The 16,106-nt window shown below is 32.4% G+C and overlaps 1 pseudogene; it reads left to right on the forward strand.

Annotated features, from left to right (window-relative positions):
- Positions 1-14,952, forward strand: part of LOC149556879 (alpha-galactosidase-like) — a 57,436-nt pseudogene extending 42,484 nt beyond the window's left edge.
- Positions 14,953-16,106: the final 1,154 nt, after the last annotated feature.

Raw genomic sequence — 16,106 nt, forward strand, 5'->3', positions numbered from 1 at the left:
CAAGTTGTGAAATCAATATCAGTAAAAATTCCATAAAAATAACTCCAAATCCATAAAGAAAAGAACATAATAATATGACATTTGTTTCTATATAATTTTTACAACTACAATAATTAAGGTTTACCTTCACTGAAGAAGGTGTGCGAGCTGGTACATCCCCCACCTGTGCATTTTGGTGTATCCATGGCACTTTGTGAAAAATATTAGTAATTCTTAGCAATTAACAGTGAAATGAAAGTAATAGACTTACCAAATTTTTTTTATTAATAAAATAGTAGATTGTATATTGTTGTCAATATTAATTGGAGGTAATTGGTTTAAATGTTATACTTACCATTCCCATGATAGGGAATCTTTTTATATCTACATGATTCAAATTGTAATCTATCAGAAAGCTTTTCCCCTACACTTATTGATTTTATCGCACATACAAAAACACAATTTCCCTTGTGTGCCTCAAATATACAATTCAGCCACTTATTATTTGACACAGGTTGAGAACTATTTATAAATCTTGCAATATTCCTTGTTTCTTTTTTCCTTCCATCAATATACATAGCGAGTCATTTACTTTTATCATTTTCTTTTCATTGTATATAATTTGGTGACATGCATACCTACACATACTTTTTATATATTGCACAATCTGCATCCAATTGTTGTAATAGTAACAAGGTCTTACATATTCCATCAATTCAAAAACTTTATTGTAACTGACCTTTATGCCATCCATGGAAAATAAGCCCAAACCATGTAATGAAGGTGGAGCTATGCAATATATTCTTTTGTTAACACAAAAATCAGTGTTAATTGGAGGTAGTTCCTTGGGTACCCATTCTTTCTAAAGATGTGTGCACCTTAAGGAAACCTTCCTATCACCTTCGTTCTCATTATCACAAGAACATGACCACCCCTCAACAAGAAAAAAATGCATTTGTTTATTGAATTTTCTTCTAATCTTTTGACCTCTAGTTGATCTCTCTATTTTAGACCTACTAGATGTCTCACTTTTATCTTCTATTCCTGCATTTTCCTCACCTAAGGAAGACAGATTAGACAAATACCTATTTCATGATACCTGCAATATATAAAATGAGAGACATACTAGGACTAAAGTTGATGTTGACAATAAATAGAAGATATGCAAATACAAAATTGTATTTATAGGGTCTATTGACTTATACCTATTGATCCATGTGACTATGCAAGATGCTGGTCAAAAGTATTGAATAGCCTACATATGTAAATAATTTATCTTAAGTTAGCCAAAAATTTAGTCTAATTAATGTATATATCTACAAAAATATTGGACATGTTATGCTTAATGTTTATATCTACACATATGGTTTTGAAAGAAAAATTTCATCACCTTGCTCAAATTCACCCATATATAATCAATGAAAAGTTGTCTACTTACAATGTTCTATATACTACAAATTACGTATAAGACAAAAATTACATGTTGTATTCATCAAAATCATTGTATATTTTTTAATTCCTTACCCCTACTTTATGTGTGTTAGCCATTCAATGTCATTGTATATACTCCATGAAAATAGAGTTCAACACATAATAACTTAATTATAAAAATGTACAAGTCAAACAAATTTCTATAAATAAATCATGACTCCATCATACTTGATGTTGATCATACATCAAAAAACATTTCATTGATCATCATCTTCATCCATGTCATCATCACCACCACCATCATCATACTTATCACTTTAATCATCGTCGTCACCACCACCATCTTCATCGCAATCATCATCATCTTCATCACCATTATCACGACCATCATTATCATGACCATCATCACCTTCATCATAACTATCTTTATCAACATGATCATGATTGTCATTATCATCATCATCATCATCGTCAACATCACCAGAACCATCATCATCATCTTCTTCTTCACCATTGTGTAATAGTCATTCATGATCATTATTTACTTCATCTTTTGATTCTTTTATATCTTCTTCTTCCATCACATTATACTTTATCAGCCTTCCTCTTGGATCATTTCTAATAATAAATGACCAACCTAGTTTATGTGGAATGCCAAAGTAAAACACTTTCTCACATTGGCTTGGAAGAACATAGGGCTCATCTCCAACTGTCTCAAATGACTTTGTATTAATCATTGCAAATCCACTATCATATTTAATAATAGTCCTATCAAGATCATTTCGATTCAGTCATAGCCTATAGAATTTGATGACAAATATAACTAATTTGAATGAATTAAAGTCACACTCAAGTATATCATCCAAAATGTCATAGTATCAATTTTTAGATTGTTGAGGATGTATGCCATTTCTAGACAAAATATTACTGACCTTGAAGATTGCACTTACCCCATAACCACAAGTTTTCTTCATTTCATCTAACTTTTTTATGCAAAATTTATGGCCATGGTAGTACATAGCTTTGTGGCATTTGATCTAAAATTATGCAAACATGTCAAGATTATTTGCATTGATATTTGAGTTGATATTTAACTTATAGGTCATGATTAGTAATCTTCTACATACATTTAGATCTCTTAAGCCATATGCTAGATCAAGTACCATTGGCATAACATTGAGATCTCCTTTACGATGGGCTTCTTTAACCAATGATAAAAAATTGTCTTATGTTAATAAGCAACCATTTTCTTGAGACTATTGAATTCATATCATCATCCAATCAAAGATTGTTTGCAATATACAATTGTAGTACATCCCACTCATGACCAACTATAAAAAATAACTAGACTAGTTAGAAATAACTTATATTGATGATGGATAAGAATTAATTAACTACAATAAGATCTTATAATTACCTCTGAATTTCTTCAATCTACCATTCTCCATCAAGGACTCCCCTTTAAATCTATTAATGGAGTTGAGATTCGAAATGTGATCTACATGGAGCTTTGATGCAAATTTTGGAAGATATTCACTAATGTACACTACGGTCTAGTATACCACATATCCCTCTACCATAAAACCCTTAGGATGTGCTCTTTGTCAAACCAAGCCCTTCATAAATTTTAAATGCCTCTCAACCATCCACAGAGACCTAGTTTGTACAAGTCCACACAATTCAATCTCCTCAACTTAATGTATAAGGTAGTGTTCTTGAACATTAAAAAAAGGTTGAAGGTAGACACTTTTGCATTTCACACATAAGTTCTAAAATTTTTCTCTTCCAACATTTTATATGTTTTTTTTATCAATTTCTTTATATGATAACCACCTAAAAGAGATTCAACATGCAAGAACATATAAATGAGATTTCAGATAAAAATATACAATAAATTACATAAAAAGTAAAACAAGTCATAAATCTAATATATGTGCAAAAAATTTAAGAAATCACACTTCTAACCTCATGTATTTTCCAAGATCATATATAACTTGTTTAATAATGTTGTTAAACTAGTGTGGGAGGGATAGAGGTAAGACATACTACAATCATTAAAAAATGATATTTTCAATATATTATGAAATAATACAGTAGGTAGTACATGTAGTTTTACAAATATATTGTAAATAGAGAACATGACTTACCTTGACGAAGGTATGCCAATCATGTGTTTTCAACCTTGACCCAAAATCACCTTTCTTTGATACAAGATTGCTTATATTTGTAGAAAATATCATGAGAATTCTTTTTTATGACTTCTTTTAATGCATCACTTTGTTGTTCCGTTAATAACCTAGGAAGAGCACTTGTATTTATGCGACCTCCATTGCTATTCGATTAAATAAAATCTTTCAGTGCATGATTGTATTCATGAATATCATTACAAATTTTGATATTTTTTTTCTCTATCATGCCTTCAACCCAATATTTTTCATAGCGTGTCTGTTACATTCTTTCCAATATGCATAACATCAAACAAATGCACGATTGAGAGATCATTGTAGTATGGTAATCTACTAAATTGAGTAGGATAAATTTTTATTCCTCTAAGAAGTTGGTCATTGATGCCTTTATGACCTTCATGAGCATTAATTACATCATTACTCAATTAAAAAAAAATCAAAATATAAATTTCAAACTTTAGACCACAAACTAGACATTACCTCGGTGATTTATTCAATCGTATTCCAACTTTCATAGATGATGTTTCATTCTTCATGGCCTTGATGGTGTCTCTTATTTCTCATTAAAAAGATATTTTTCCATAATTTTATACTTATGATTATTGTGGAGAAAATTTCTAAACTCATCGAACACCTGCTTTGTTAAACTTCTTGAATGATGAGATTTCATCTTCGGACCACAAACTAGTCATGCAAATTTTCCCTTTATCTAAAGACCTAAAAGATCATGTACACTTATCATGTGAAACTTAAGCATACAAAAATAATGTGAAAGCACTATAATAGACCAAAAATATGTGACCTTAACAATATAACATACCACAAAAATGAGTTAGTCCAGGGGTATCATGTATTGTCCATACAAGCATTGCATGTAATTTAAAATTGTCTTTGTCCTATTGGTATAGAGATGAAATGTATAGTGACCCCATTCCATAACTTCAACTACTCATTAGTAAGGGGATCAATATACATGTTCATAACTTTAACTTGGTACTTACCTAGTAATTGAATGAACAAAAATATTACATAATTATTATGACCATTTTGATGCACTATTTATAAATTAATTTAGATAAGTATTAAATGAAAAATACTTGGTACAATCATTGAAACCATTATGTGTTCACTCTTTATGGACATCAAAGGAGGAATGCTATTGTTAATAACAAAATAGGCCACACTGAGTGAACATATCTCATATCTCCAAATGGATTGACATTGTCTGCTGCCAATGAAAGCTTGAGATTATGAGGTTCTTCTTTAAAGTGTGGCCATATTTTTTTCTATCTCTTTAAATGAAAAACCATCCATAGGTATTTGTATGATGTCATCTTGACTTCTATTGCATGCATGGTAATCCATAAATTGTGCTAAGCTAGTGCACCTGAATAATCATTCAAGATATGGAATAATAAGAATGTACCATAGAACCTTGTGAGACACTTTTTTATTAGTTTATTTGACCAATTTCTACTAATGTGATAATCAGGGCATTTTGTTGCAAATTCATGTTATTAATGATATAGAATGTGATAATTGGGACATGCATGTATTGTCTGATATTTCATTTCAATTTGATTCGTAATGGTAGATAATTCTCAGTATGAATGAGGTATAATGTTTTATGGTAGTAACAAAAAATCACCTATCAACTAATAACAAAAAATATGAATTATTAACATAATAAATATTAATGGTATGCTAATATTGAAGATGATAAAAATATCATATCTTAGTATACATGACATTGCTACATTGGATAAACCATTCATAACCTTCAAGCTCACCAATAATACTATAGTAGAGAGAAGAGTTATTTGGGAGCCTTCGTATAGGGGCTCGTGTGCCTTCTCAAGTATAGGTATATCAAGATCATCTTCATCATCATTATCAGATGCACTAGTACCATCATCGTGAGCATCTTTATCAGTTGTGCCAATACCATCTTCTTCAATCATGTCCTCTGACACATTATCATCTTCTTCCATGGGAGTGTTATCCCTAACTTGGATATTCACACCTCCATGTATCTCTAATTGGAAATCCACATTCACCAATCGACAATAATCAAGGCCCCCTTCAATGTGACCATGTTGCCTATAATGACTCTAGGTTGTTGTAATTAGAATTCTTTAATTCTTTAAGCCCTTACACTTTTTGCAAGGATAGTTACATTTATCAACTTTTCTTCAGAACTGAGACCATAGCAATTTTCTCATTATTTTGTTCTAGGTTCATATTTCCAGGCACGGTCTTTCTTCATAGGAAAAATATATTTGTAAAATTTTTGGACAAGTTGTACCTAATGTTTATATCTACACATATGGTTTTGAAAAAAAAAATATTTTGGTCATAATATTTATTGTTAAGGAAATTGACAAGGAAGCAATGACAAAAGTTAGAAGGACCCAAAGATTTCATTACAAGTATCACCTCCCAAAATCCAATCACAGAAACAAAAAGAAATATTTTTTAGAAATGCAAGATGCAGAAGCAAAAGAGTTGGACAAGGTTCCAATAAACTCAAAATTGTTAAATTTTCCAAAAAATGGAATTCTTATGTGTTTGATGTACAAAAAGCCAAAGTGGGGTAGTGGTGCAGGGGCCTAAGGTCCTAAACAAGGTGGTCAAACATCAAATTTTGGATATATTAGGTGATTAATAAGTGTCCAAGTTGACACATGGCAATAAGTTAATCTCAAGCATCCTAGAATGCATTTTAGGCAAATTTCTTGCATGTTGTAATAAAGCCTATAGGAAAGTTGTAGGTTAGTCAATGTTGGTCAAGCCTATGAGTTGACCAAAAATCTTCAATTTTATGTTTTTTAGAGTTCTTGCATGATTTATCAAGTTTTGGTATGCATTTGAAGTCATTTTTTTGAAAATATTGAAAGTTGCAAAAATTGTCAAAAAGTTGTCATGCAACTTTTCTTGCAAATTTGGAAGGTCAACATTCATAGTTGTGTTTTGATCGAAAAAGTAGAGGTGAATATGTAAGGTCAAGAGGCTTGGCCTATAAATTGAATGTTCTTCAACCTAAGAATTGGAACTAAATGCTAATGTTCCTACCTCATATATTTATATGTAATGTAGTTGTGTCCTGATTCATAAACTCCTATACAATAAATGCAATTTTGGGCTTTGCATGCTTATCTATGGATCCCATAAGTTGTTTGACATCCATTCATTTAGCTCCACTGATCCCACATCTCTAAAATGATTAGAATGCATGTTAATCTTTAAATTTAAGATTAGATATAGAATTACTAGTTTTTATGTTTTGCATTTCATTATTATTTTTGATATGTCAATGTTTGTTTTATTGTCCTAATTTCACTAACAATATTAAATGTTTCAAAAGTATATGGAAACCAAAAGATACATAGATTCTTGTGGTCATAACTTCACTAAAAATATTAAATGTTTCAAAAGTATATGGAAACAAAAAGATACATAGATGTTGAGAAGCTAGAGTTGATGATGGTAATGTTGAAAATCATCTACCTATCACTTGTAGGTAACTGTTGATGTATGAGAAGATATTATTGTACCTTAAAGGATAAAATCAAGTACACAAGCTCTAATTGTGCACGAATTTGTGTGCAGATGGACCTCTCTAATAATTTCCCATTTGATATATTTTTTAAAGTGGGAAAGATAAATTGGTATCAATAAGTTGATTATGAAAGGAAATATTTCAAATGAAAATTGTGGTTTCTTGAAAAGAATTTGACAGGAGGAAGAAAAATTATCAAGGCCAGTCAGTGAATTTCAATGTTATGGAATTTGGAGTAGTTGGTGATGGTTCACATGAACTTAAGATCTCTCAAATAAAAGGCTCATAGTTTACGATTGTGTTGTAGGTTGTTTCCTAAATATCACTATTTTATTGCTTAAATATAGTAGTATCATTTTTTATAGAAAACTTTGACCAATTAGATTTTTTTTTGCCATGTTTTAGGCAGTGTCTATCGTGAAATGCACAAGTTATGATATAATTATCATAGTTATGATATTCAATTCATGGCATAAGGAATTCTTGGTTTCTTTTTGGGTCTCTCTTGACAAGGCCTACCATTCACTTTTAGACTTGCCTTGACAAGGCCTTGAATATATGGTTGTTAACTTAAAAGATTTCCAAAATATGCTAATTATAAAAAGATCATGTCACAATATTCTTAATAAATTACAAAAGATCTATACTTCATTCTAATTTTCTAATTCTGATTATTGTTGATTTTGAAGTTGGGGATGATTGTATCTCCATTGTATCTGGATCCTCCAATGTTGATATTCAAAAGATCATATGTGGACTAGGTCATGGCATCAGATATTTAAGGACTTAATCATGAGATATTACATGTCTAAGGGATGATTTTAATGTGTTTTTTTTTTTAGCATTGGGAGCCTAGGAAAAGATGGGGAAGAAGCAACAATGGAAAAAATCAATGTTCATAACATTCTATTTACTAGAACCAAAAATGGAGCAAGCATCAAGACTTGGCAGGTTGCTTAAATTTAAAATTTAAAATATTATATTTATTTCACCTATCATGGTTTAAATAGCTTAAACTTCACAGACTAAAGCTTAATTCCTAAACTAAAATTTTTAAATAGTCAAAATTGAGTTATCCTTTTTAAGCTTGAGTAATCCTTAGCAATATTGCATTTATCTATATTTTTTGAACACATCTCTTAGTTATACAAGAGTAAGTAGATCTTAGTGTATTTAAACTATTGCATGGAGTCAACTAAAGATTAGATTGTATTTTCTTAATGTATGAGCTGAGTGAGATAAATGATCTTTGTGAGTTGAATGAAGAAAGAGGAAGGAAACTAGAGGTATTAATAAGGTAGTAGATAGAGGAAGAATCTAAATAAAAATTAGATAGTAAAGAAGATAAAGATGTTGAGGAACCTATTAATGCATAGGATCAAGAATATGGAAAGGGAATGGTCATTGAGATAGACTGAATAAAAAAGCCAAGGGGAGAACAAATATCTAAAACAAAGGACAGTAATGGTGAAGAGGACACACAAGGAGAGTTAGAACATGATGATGCAGCAAATTCCTTGCAACATGAAGGAAACATGGAGTAGACAGTCAACACTATGATTGTAAATGTTGATGATAGTAGTAAAGGGAAAATCCATTTGAAGATTGGATTAGTAAAAGAGGTAGAGAAGGCCTCAATCTATGTGGAGGATAGGGACATGGCCCTTGGAGAGGCTAAACATTTTTCTATTATTGGCAAACAATATTGGAATTAGACATATTGAAATAAGAGGAATGAAGTTGCAAAAGAGGTTCATGATCTTAAGAAGGTGATGAATTAGTTATTTCAATTTCATGAAAGTATGTGTTCAATTAAGGTCATGTAGACCAAGGTTATGTTTTATTCAATATTGGTCAAAGTAAGTCAAATATCCTAAAAGTGGAAAATTCCATACAAGACCATAGATGGAGTAAAATATAGTGTTAAAATGTTAATTATAAGCCTTTGGACTTATTTAAGGTACCAAGTAGGCATGTGGTAGCATAAAATACAAAAATGAAAAAGAGAGTGTAAAATGTTGTTGGCAACATTTTGCAACATGATAGTTTTTAGAAGATGGAAGATCAACCATCATGGGGATGTGAAAGGTCATTCTATTACTTAAGCAATGCAATCTCATGTAGAAATTAGAGAATGGAATATAGAGAGGAGAGAGGAAGAGTATGTTGTGAGTTTGAATAATAAAAATCACTTTTTTTTGAAATTTGTTGGCTAACTATTCTTCGAGGCTCCCTTGTAAAATAAGCCTGTGAAATCTAGAACCCAATATAGTTAGCTCATTACATCAAAGCTCCAAAAGAGGGGAGCTATTCAAAATTAATCCCCAAATCATTGCCTAATACTTGACCTACATAATGTAGATATACATGTTGATTACATTATGATTTACAAACGAGCTCAATGATCATATGAAGACAAGTGTTAATCCAATCATTATCTAATGACAAAATGAACACTAGAGAGCCAATACAAAAATGGGCATAAAATCTACCCTCATTGCTTTTGATTCATAATTCAAATTGTAACCATGACACTAACAAAAGCCATCCAATGTAAACACATACTAGATCCCTAAGTTGAATACAATATCTCCAAAAAATAAGTGAGATCCATAAAATTAAAACATGTGAGATCATAGAGAAGCCATGATTTACTATGAATCCCTTTGAAGCTAGCAATTACCAAGGTAGGCACATTTAAAAAAAAAATACAAACCCAATCTGACTTCTTATTTACTATACAAAAGCAACCCATAAAAATCAAGCATATCCAACATATTCTGAACTCCAACATGTTTTAAACAAAATTATATACAAATAGTCTTCAAAATAGAAGTCCCCTAAAACTTGGGCTACATTGTAGCATGAATATATAACATCTGAACTTAAATATAAGTATCACAATTCAAAAAATATCACATGTATCACAATTCAAAAAATATCACATGACTAGCCATATCAAAAACTTCGATAAAAAAAAAACCAAGTTCATTCTATTTCTATTTTTTGAGAAGAATCTAAAAAGCCTTCCACTTTAATATCAACATCATCAAATAATAAAGATGGAGGGGGAGCCATAGAAAACATAGATTCCCAAACATATTCTACCATAATTAGAAAACCAAAATCAATAGGAAATGGGGGTTGAGTATGCAACTAGTCGAACAACTCCTAAAAAATAGAAGGGAAGGAGAAAAAAGGGATATCTAGATACAAAAATATGGTGATGTATATGATGCAATTTAAATGCACCTTTACTCAATGAAAATTTATAACACTTAGACTATTTAAGATTAGCTATGGGTGCATATAAGTTGCCCCATAGCCACTACCCAAAAAGATCCGCCCACACAAAAATGATTACCAAATGTCATGTGAAGTACCAAATAAATATGCATTGAAAAGAGTTTAGGCAGTACCTAAGTTAAATGAACTATCTCAAAATAATGACAAAGACTGATGAATTGTGTCACTGTTAAATCATAAGCCAAGTGATATCATCAATAAATCATATTTGTAAAAAGTGTGCGAAGGATAGAAGTAATTAACTATTAGTACATCATGGGACATGGAGTATAGGTGGGAAAAGATCTCACCCCATGTATGTAGTAGTTTAGAAGATTTCTACCAAGTTGAATGGAGCCTAGAAACACTACTTGTGTGCCTAACCTCATTAGTTATTGGTCTAGTTCTCTTTAACCACTAATTGGTTAGTAAACTACATATTTTTTTAGGGTAAAGTACCATAGTGGCTGCATGTTATCATGGCATGAAGTTAGGGAAGATTGAAATGTTTTCTTTACTTTTTTAGGTTGCCATCTTGTAGGTTGATACCATACCCCTGCTCTTTATAATGGAGTTGGCTAAGAGTCTATAAGACACTTTTTGCTGCATGAAGAATAAAAGGTACTACCATTCAAAAAATGTGACAAAGGCTTGTGTATAAGATGCATGGTGTTTGGAGGGTTGCAGTCATTCATCTTATGCTGAAGAATCCATTAAAAGAATTAGGCAGCTAAGATAATGGAGGTTTGAAGTAGTTTCTTAAAATATCAATGAATCCCTCATTAAGGCTAGGGTTTGAAGGTTTAGTCATCTCCACAGTGGCTACATGCCCAAAATTTGGAAGTTTAGACACTCTTGATAAGCTAAATGTGTAGGCAAGTTCATTTGTCCAAGTTCTTTAAGGGTTTTGTGAGTTTGTGGGTTGAGTGTGTCTTTAGGCCTATTAGCCTAGATTAGGGCCCGTAATTTGAATGCCTTAATGATTGTAAACCTAAAGGTGAAAAAGAATGGAATAGACTTAAAAACCTTAATTTGAATGCCTTTAGTTTTGGTAGTAGTTTTTAAAGATTTTGATTTCTTTCTTAAAAACCCCAAGATAAGGCTACAAGGAAGAGTCCTCATTAGGCCAGTTTGTTAAGATTGGTGTTTGGAGCCCACTAAGTGCATGAAACCTTAAGAATGTTTGAAATAACTTTGTTTATGGTTAGTTAAGCCCTTGGAAGCATTTGGAGTGTGGAGTTTGTGAAAGATCTTGGAGGGTGTAAGGGAGTGGAGGTGTTGTGTGGTGAGAGGGTAATTGTTTGTGTTTGTGAAGATCTATGTAGGGAAACTAGGAAGAGGTGAGTGTGGCATGAGAATGAGGCCAACCACCTAATCTCTAGCCTTTTGAGAGTCCTTAGGGACCAATGGTGATATGCTTGGTAAAGGTTGGAAGAAGCCAAGTGGAAGAGTTGTAAGAAGAATGGGTAGAACGCCTCTCTAATTGCATCAAACTTTTTAGGATGTTTTAAGATATTGAGTTTAAGGATTTAGTGCATCTATACACCACCAAAGGGGCAAGGGCTATAGAGACACAAAAATTTTTAACCATACCAAGGGGTGTTTGTAGTTTTTTTCACAAAACTTTTCAAAAAGCAATATAAAGAAAATGTTTTTTGTGGTTGGATAGCCACTACTCCACCAAAGGATAGGGAAATAAAGTGATGTGATGTTTGTGGTATGTGGAATGTATGGGATGTTTCTCTTTATTATTTTCAAAAAGGAGAGCCTTTATAACTTATTTTAATTTTCACCAAGTGCAGGGTATGAGTAATGGTTGTGAGGAGGGAGCCATGTAATCAAAATTCTCTCTCATAATCCTTAAGTGACAATTATGTTTTCTCAATCACATTTTAGATAAATAATAGATAGGGGTATTCAAATTGGATGAGACATTATTCTAGTAGATTACCAACATCATTCCATTTGAGGAGTTCATGCACTTAGAGCACCATTGAAAATTGTACATTGATATTGCCTTGCTCTTCATGGCTTGGGAAATGGAGTCAGAAAATGAGGAAACAACGTGGGTGATGAAAGTGCATGTCCAACCTAAATGGTGCTTTAGAATCAAACCAACTTGATGATGGTAGGGTTGAGAGTTGATATTCAAGAAATATAACGTTTGTAGATGGTTGAAGATAGAGTTAATATTCATTTCTCATTGATATTTGAACCAATATATTTCTTTTATACAAATCTAGTTGGTCAATGCATTTTAGTGGGAAACCATGATGACATGTTAAATTGATTAGACAAATTTTCATTCTTTCTTCTTTCCTAATGTTCCTTACATTTTGGATTTTTTGGCAAAGTATTATTATGTTAAATAATAAAATGCAATTTTTCACGTATTGATAGTTAATTAGCTTATAACATTTCATTCATTCTTGTTTTCTAATGTTCTATTTTTTTTTGAGCAAACAATATTTTTGTTGATCAGTTATAGAGAAGTTTTAGGTCGGCCCATAACCTGGCGAGGCCAAAAATGGGGTACCTCATCCTTGACATTAATGCAACAACAAAAACCCCTGCTAAAATGGTAGCCCAACAAGGGCACAAAGCCTATGAGCACACTAACCTAGTGAGGGTTTGGCTTGTTGTATTGCTTTTTGTGCCTTGTAAATGTGAAGTTACATTTAGTTCATATGTAGTGAACTCTAGAGTATAAAACATAGTGTTGGATAGCTAATCCAGTGGTAGTAGAGGAGAAGATCTTGATCATCTTAATTTTTTCATAATCTTTTTAATCTATCTAATTTTTACCATGTTCTTTTTAGATTATCCTTCCTTTTGAAAGGTTTGATTATATCTATCTATGTGCATTCTTAAAAACTCTATGTTTTATGATGCATTTTAAATTTTATACTGATTAGTGCTTCTTAGTCTACTAATTTTTACATAGATAATTCTATTGATATGTGTAATATGTAGCTAATGCAATTGTATCCACTAGATTATCCAAGCTAGGATACATATATGTGAATATAGGTTAAATATACAACTTCTTTTATTTAACTATTTATATGTCTTGACAAATTAGCTATTACTAATGCGAATCTAATTGTGTCAATAAAGATGACCACTGGGCCAACTTGGACATAGGTTCTCAAGTGTATAATTAAGAACCAAAGGTTACTAGAGTTCCATTTGTATTTTTTTGATGTAATGAAATTGAAACCGTTCCATCTAATCAAGGTAATCTTGTTGCCAACTCTACTAAATTTCCTTCCGACATAAAGGCATTGACAGACTTTATTCATTCCAGGGGACTTATGATTGGAAAATATTTAGATGCAAGGTGAGCATAGAATAGATGCATATTAACCTAAAAAACTCATGTTAACAATTAGATAAAAATTAAAGTTTTAGAAAATAGAGATTAAATGTGATCACGATTAGGTCAACAACTTATCCTACAAATGATTTTGATTTCTTAAATCATTGACCTATGTCAAAACCTAACTAGGCTCTCTTGGGTATGAAGAGTAGGATGTCAAGACTTTTGCTTCATGGGTAAAACATTATTGTCATTGCAATTATATCTCTTATTAGTATGAGGATTCTAAAAATTGTAATTACGTTTCTATGATATACTAATGGAACTATTTTTCATATAACTTATGCATAGATGCATTCTAAATACTCACCAAAATCTTCCCATAATTCATTTTTTCAAATACCAAGTAAAAGCCATCGAAAGGTGAAAAAGAATGGAATAGACTATTTGAAATATGACAATTGTACAATGAGGGAGTAGATACTAAATAGAGGTAAACAATCTCCACACTAGTTCATGGATTTATAGGTTTTTGTTTGATATTCACGGCTGTAAAAGATGCTTGAAAATATCAGGTATACAACAATGAGTGAAGCACTTAACAAGATAGGCTGCTCTATTTTCTATTCATTGTGTGAATGGTGAGAAGAATTTCTTTAATCCTATAAGAATATATTCTTGGGAATTTCCTTATTTACAATATCTATATATTCATGGGTTTTGTTTTATAATGGGTACACAAATATTCAAGGCCAAGAAGACCCTGCAACTTGGGGCCCTAAGATTGCAAATAGTTGGAGAAAAACAAGAGATATACATGATGAATGTCACAAGTATTAAAAATACATGACACTTCATTATTATGGATTTGATTGCAGAGGTGAAAAATTCCCTCTTTATATATAATTATTAGTACCAAAGTTTCATAATTTCAGAATGAAATCTACAACTGACAAGAATGATAAGTGGGCTGCTTATGTAGGCCTTGGTGGATGGAATGGTATGTTCAAATATGCAATGGTTTTAGGATAATGTAAAACTATAATTTACAACATTTAATTTCTTTTTATATTGATATTTATTCTTTAATTGATGAATTAGATCCTAACATGTTAGAGGTTGGGAATGGAAACGTGATCACAGAGGAATATCAATCTCATGATGCACATACCTCCCATAAGTTCAAGAAATAGCTCCCACAATCCTCATTGAACCTTGATTTGGCATGAGAGATGACTATTTAGCTCTCATAGTTGTAAGTCCCTAGTCTTCCACACATTAGATGCTTAGCACCAATATATGAGAGATGAGTATTTAGCTCCCGCAATCATAAGTCCCTAGCTTGCCACACACTAGATGCTTAGAGACAATAGCTCCAATAGCACGTGGAGATGAAATAAAGAAGTAACACACAAAATTTTTGATTTTTATTATTTGACTCCAAGTTGGTCAAAATTTTGACCAACTTGGGAAACCCTAAGTTGGTCAAAATTTTGACCAACTCAGGAATAAAAACTAGAAAAAGGTATTGAACAAGTCTCTACCTGAGTTGGTCAAAAATTTAGGTTGAAATTTGACCTATAATGTACTAGTGGAGGGTGAGAGAGAGAGAAAGAGGATTAGGTAGGCAGAGAGGGGGCAGAAATAAAGAGGGGGGGATGAAAAGGGAGGGAGGGAGGGAAGGAAGGAGAGAGAGAGAGAGAGAGAGAGAGAGAGAGAGAGAGAGAGAGAGAGAGAGAGAGAGAGAGAGTACAAAGTGTGGTAAAGAGAGAGTAGGAGGTGGAGTAAAGAGTATGGCATATGATGTAGAGAGAGAAAAGATGTGATAGGGAGGGAGGGGGAGAGAGGGAGGTAGAGGGAGAGAGTGAGTAGGGGATAGGAGAGAGAGGGAGTGATTGATAACAAGTAGGGGACAAGGGTTCAAAGAGTACATGAGATTGGATACATAGAAAGAGAGAGAGAGGGGTATAGAGTAAGGGATGGGAGATGGTGGAGGGAGGGAGAGAGAGAGGGAGAGAGGGGGATGGGGGTTCATAGAGTATGTGGGTTAGGATGCACAGAGAGAGAGAGGGGCATAGAGTAGGGGATAGGAGAGAGAGAGGGGGAGGGAGTAGAGGATGGGTGTTCAAATTGTACATAGGATAGGATGCATAGAAATAGAGAGAGAGGGACACAAATTAAGGGGTGGGAGAGGGTGTGTGTGTGAGAGAGAGAGGGTAGGAGATGATAGAAAAAAATACTAGATAGGATGTAAAGAAAGAGAGAGAGGTTGGGGTAGGGTGAGAGGGAGGGAGAGGTGGGAGAGAGAGAGAGAGAGAGAGAGAGAGAGAGAGAGAGAGAGAGAATG

Source organism: Cupressus sempervirens, chromosome 5, assembly GCF_028749045.1.
Source record: "Cupressus sempervirens isolate cs-2001-9-10 chromosome 5, ASM2874904v1, whole genome shotgun sequence".
NCBI lineage: Eukaryota > Viridiplantae > Streptophyta > Pinopsida > Cupressales > Cupressaceae > Cupressus > Cupressus sempervirens.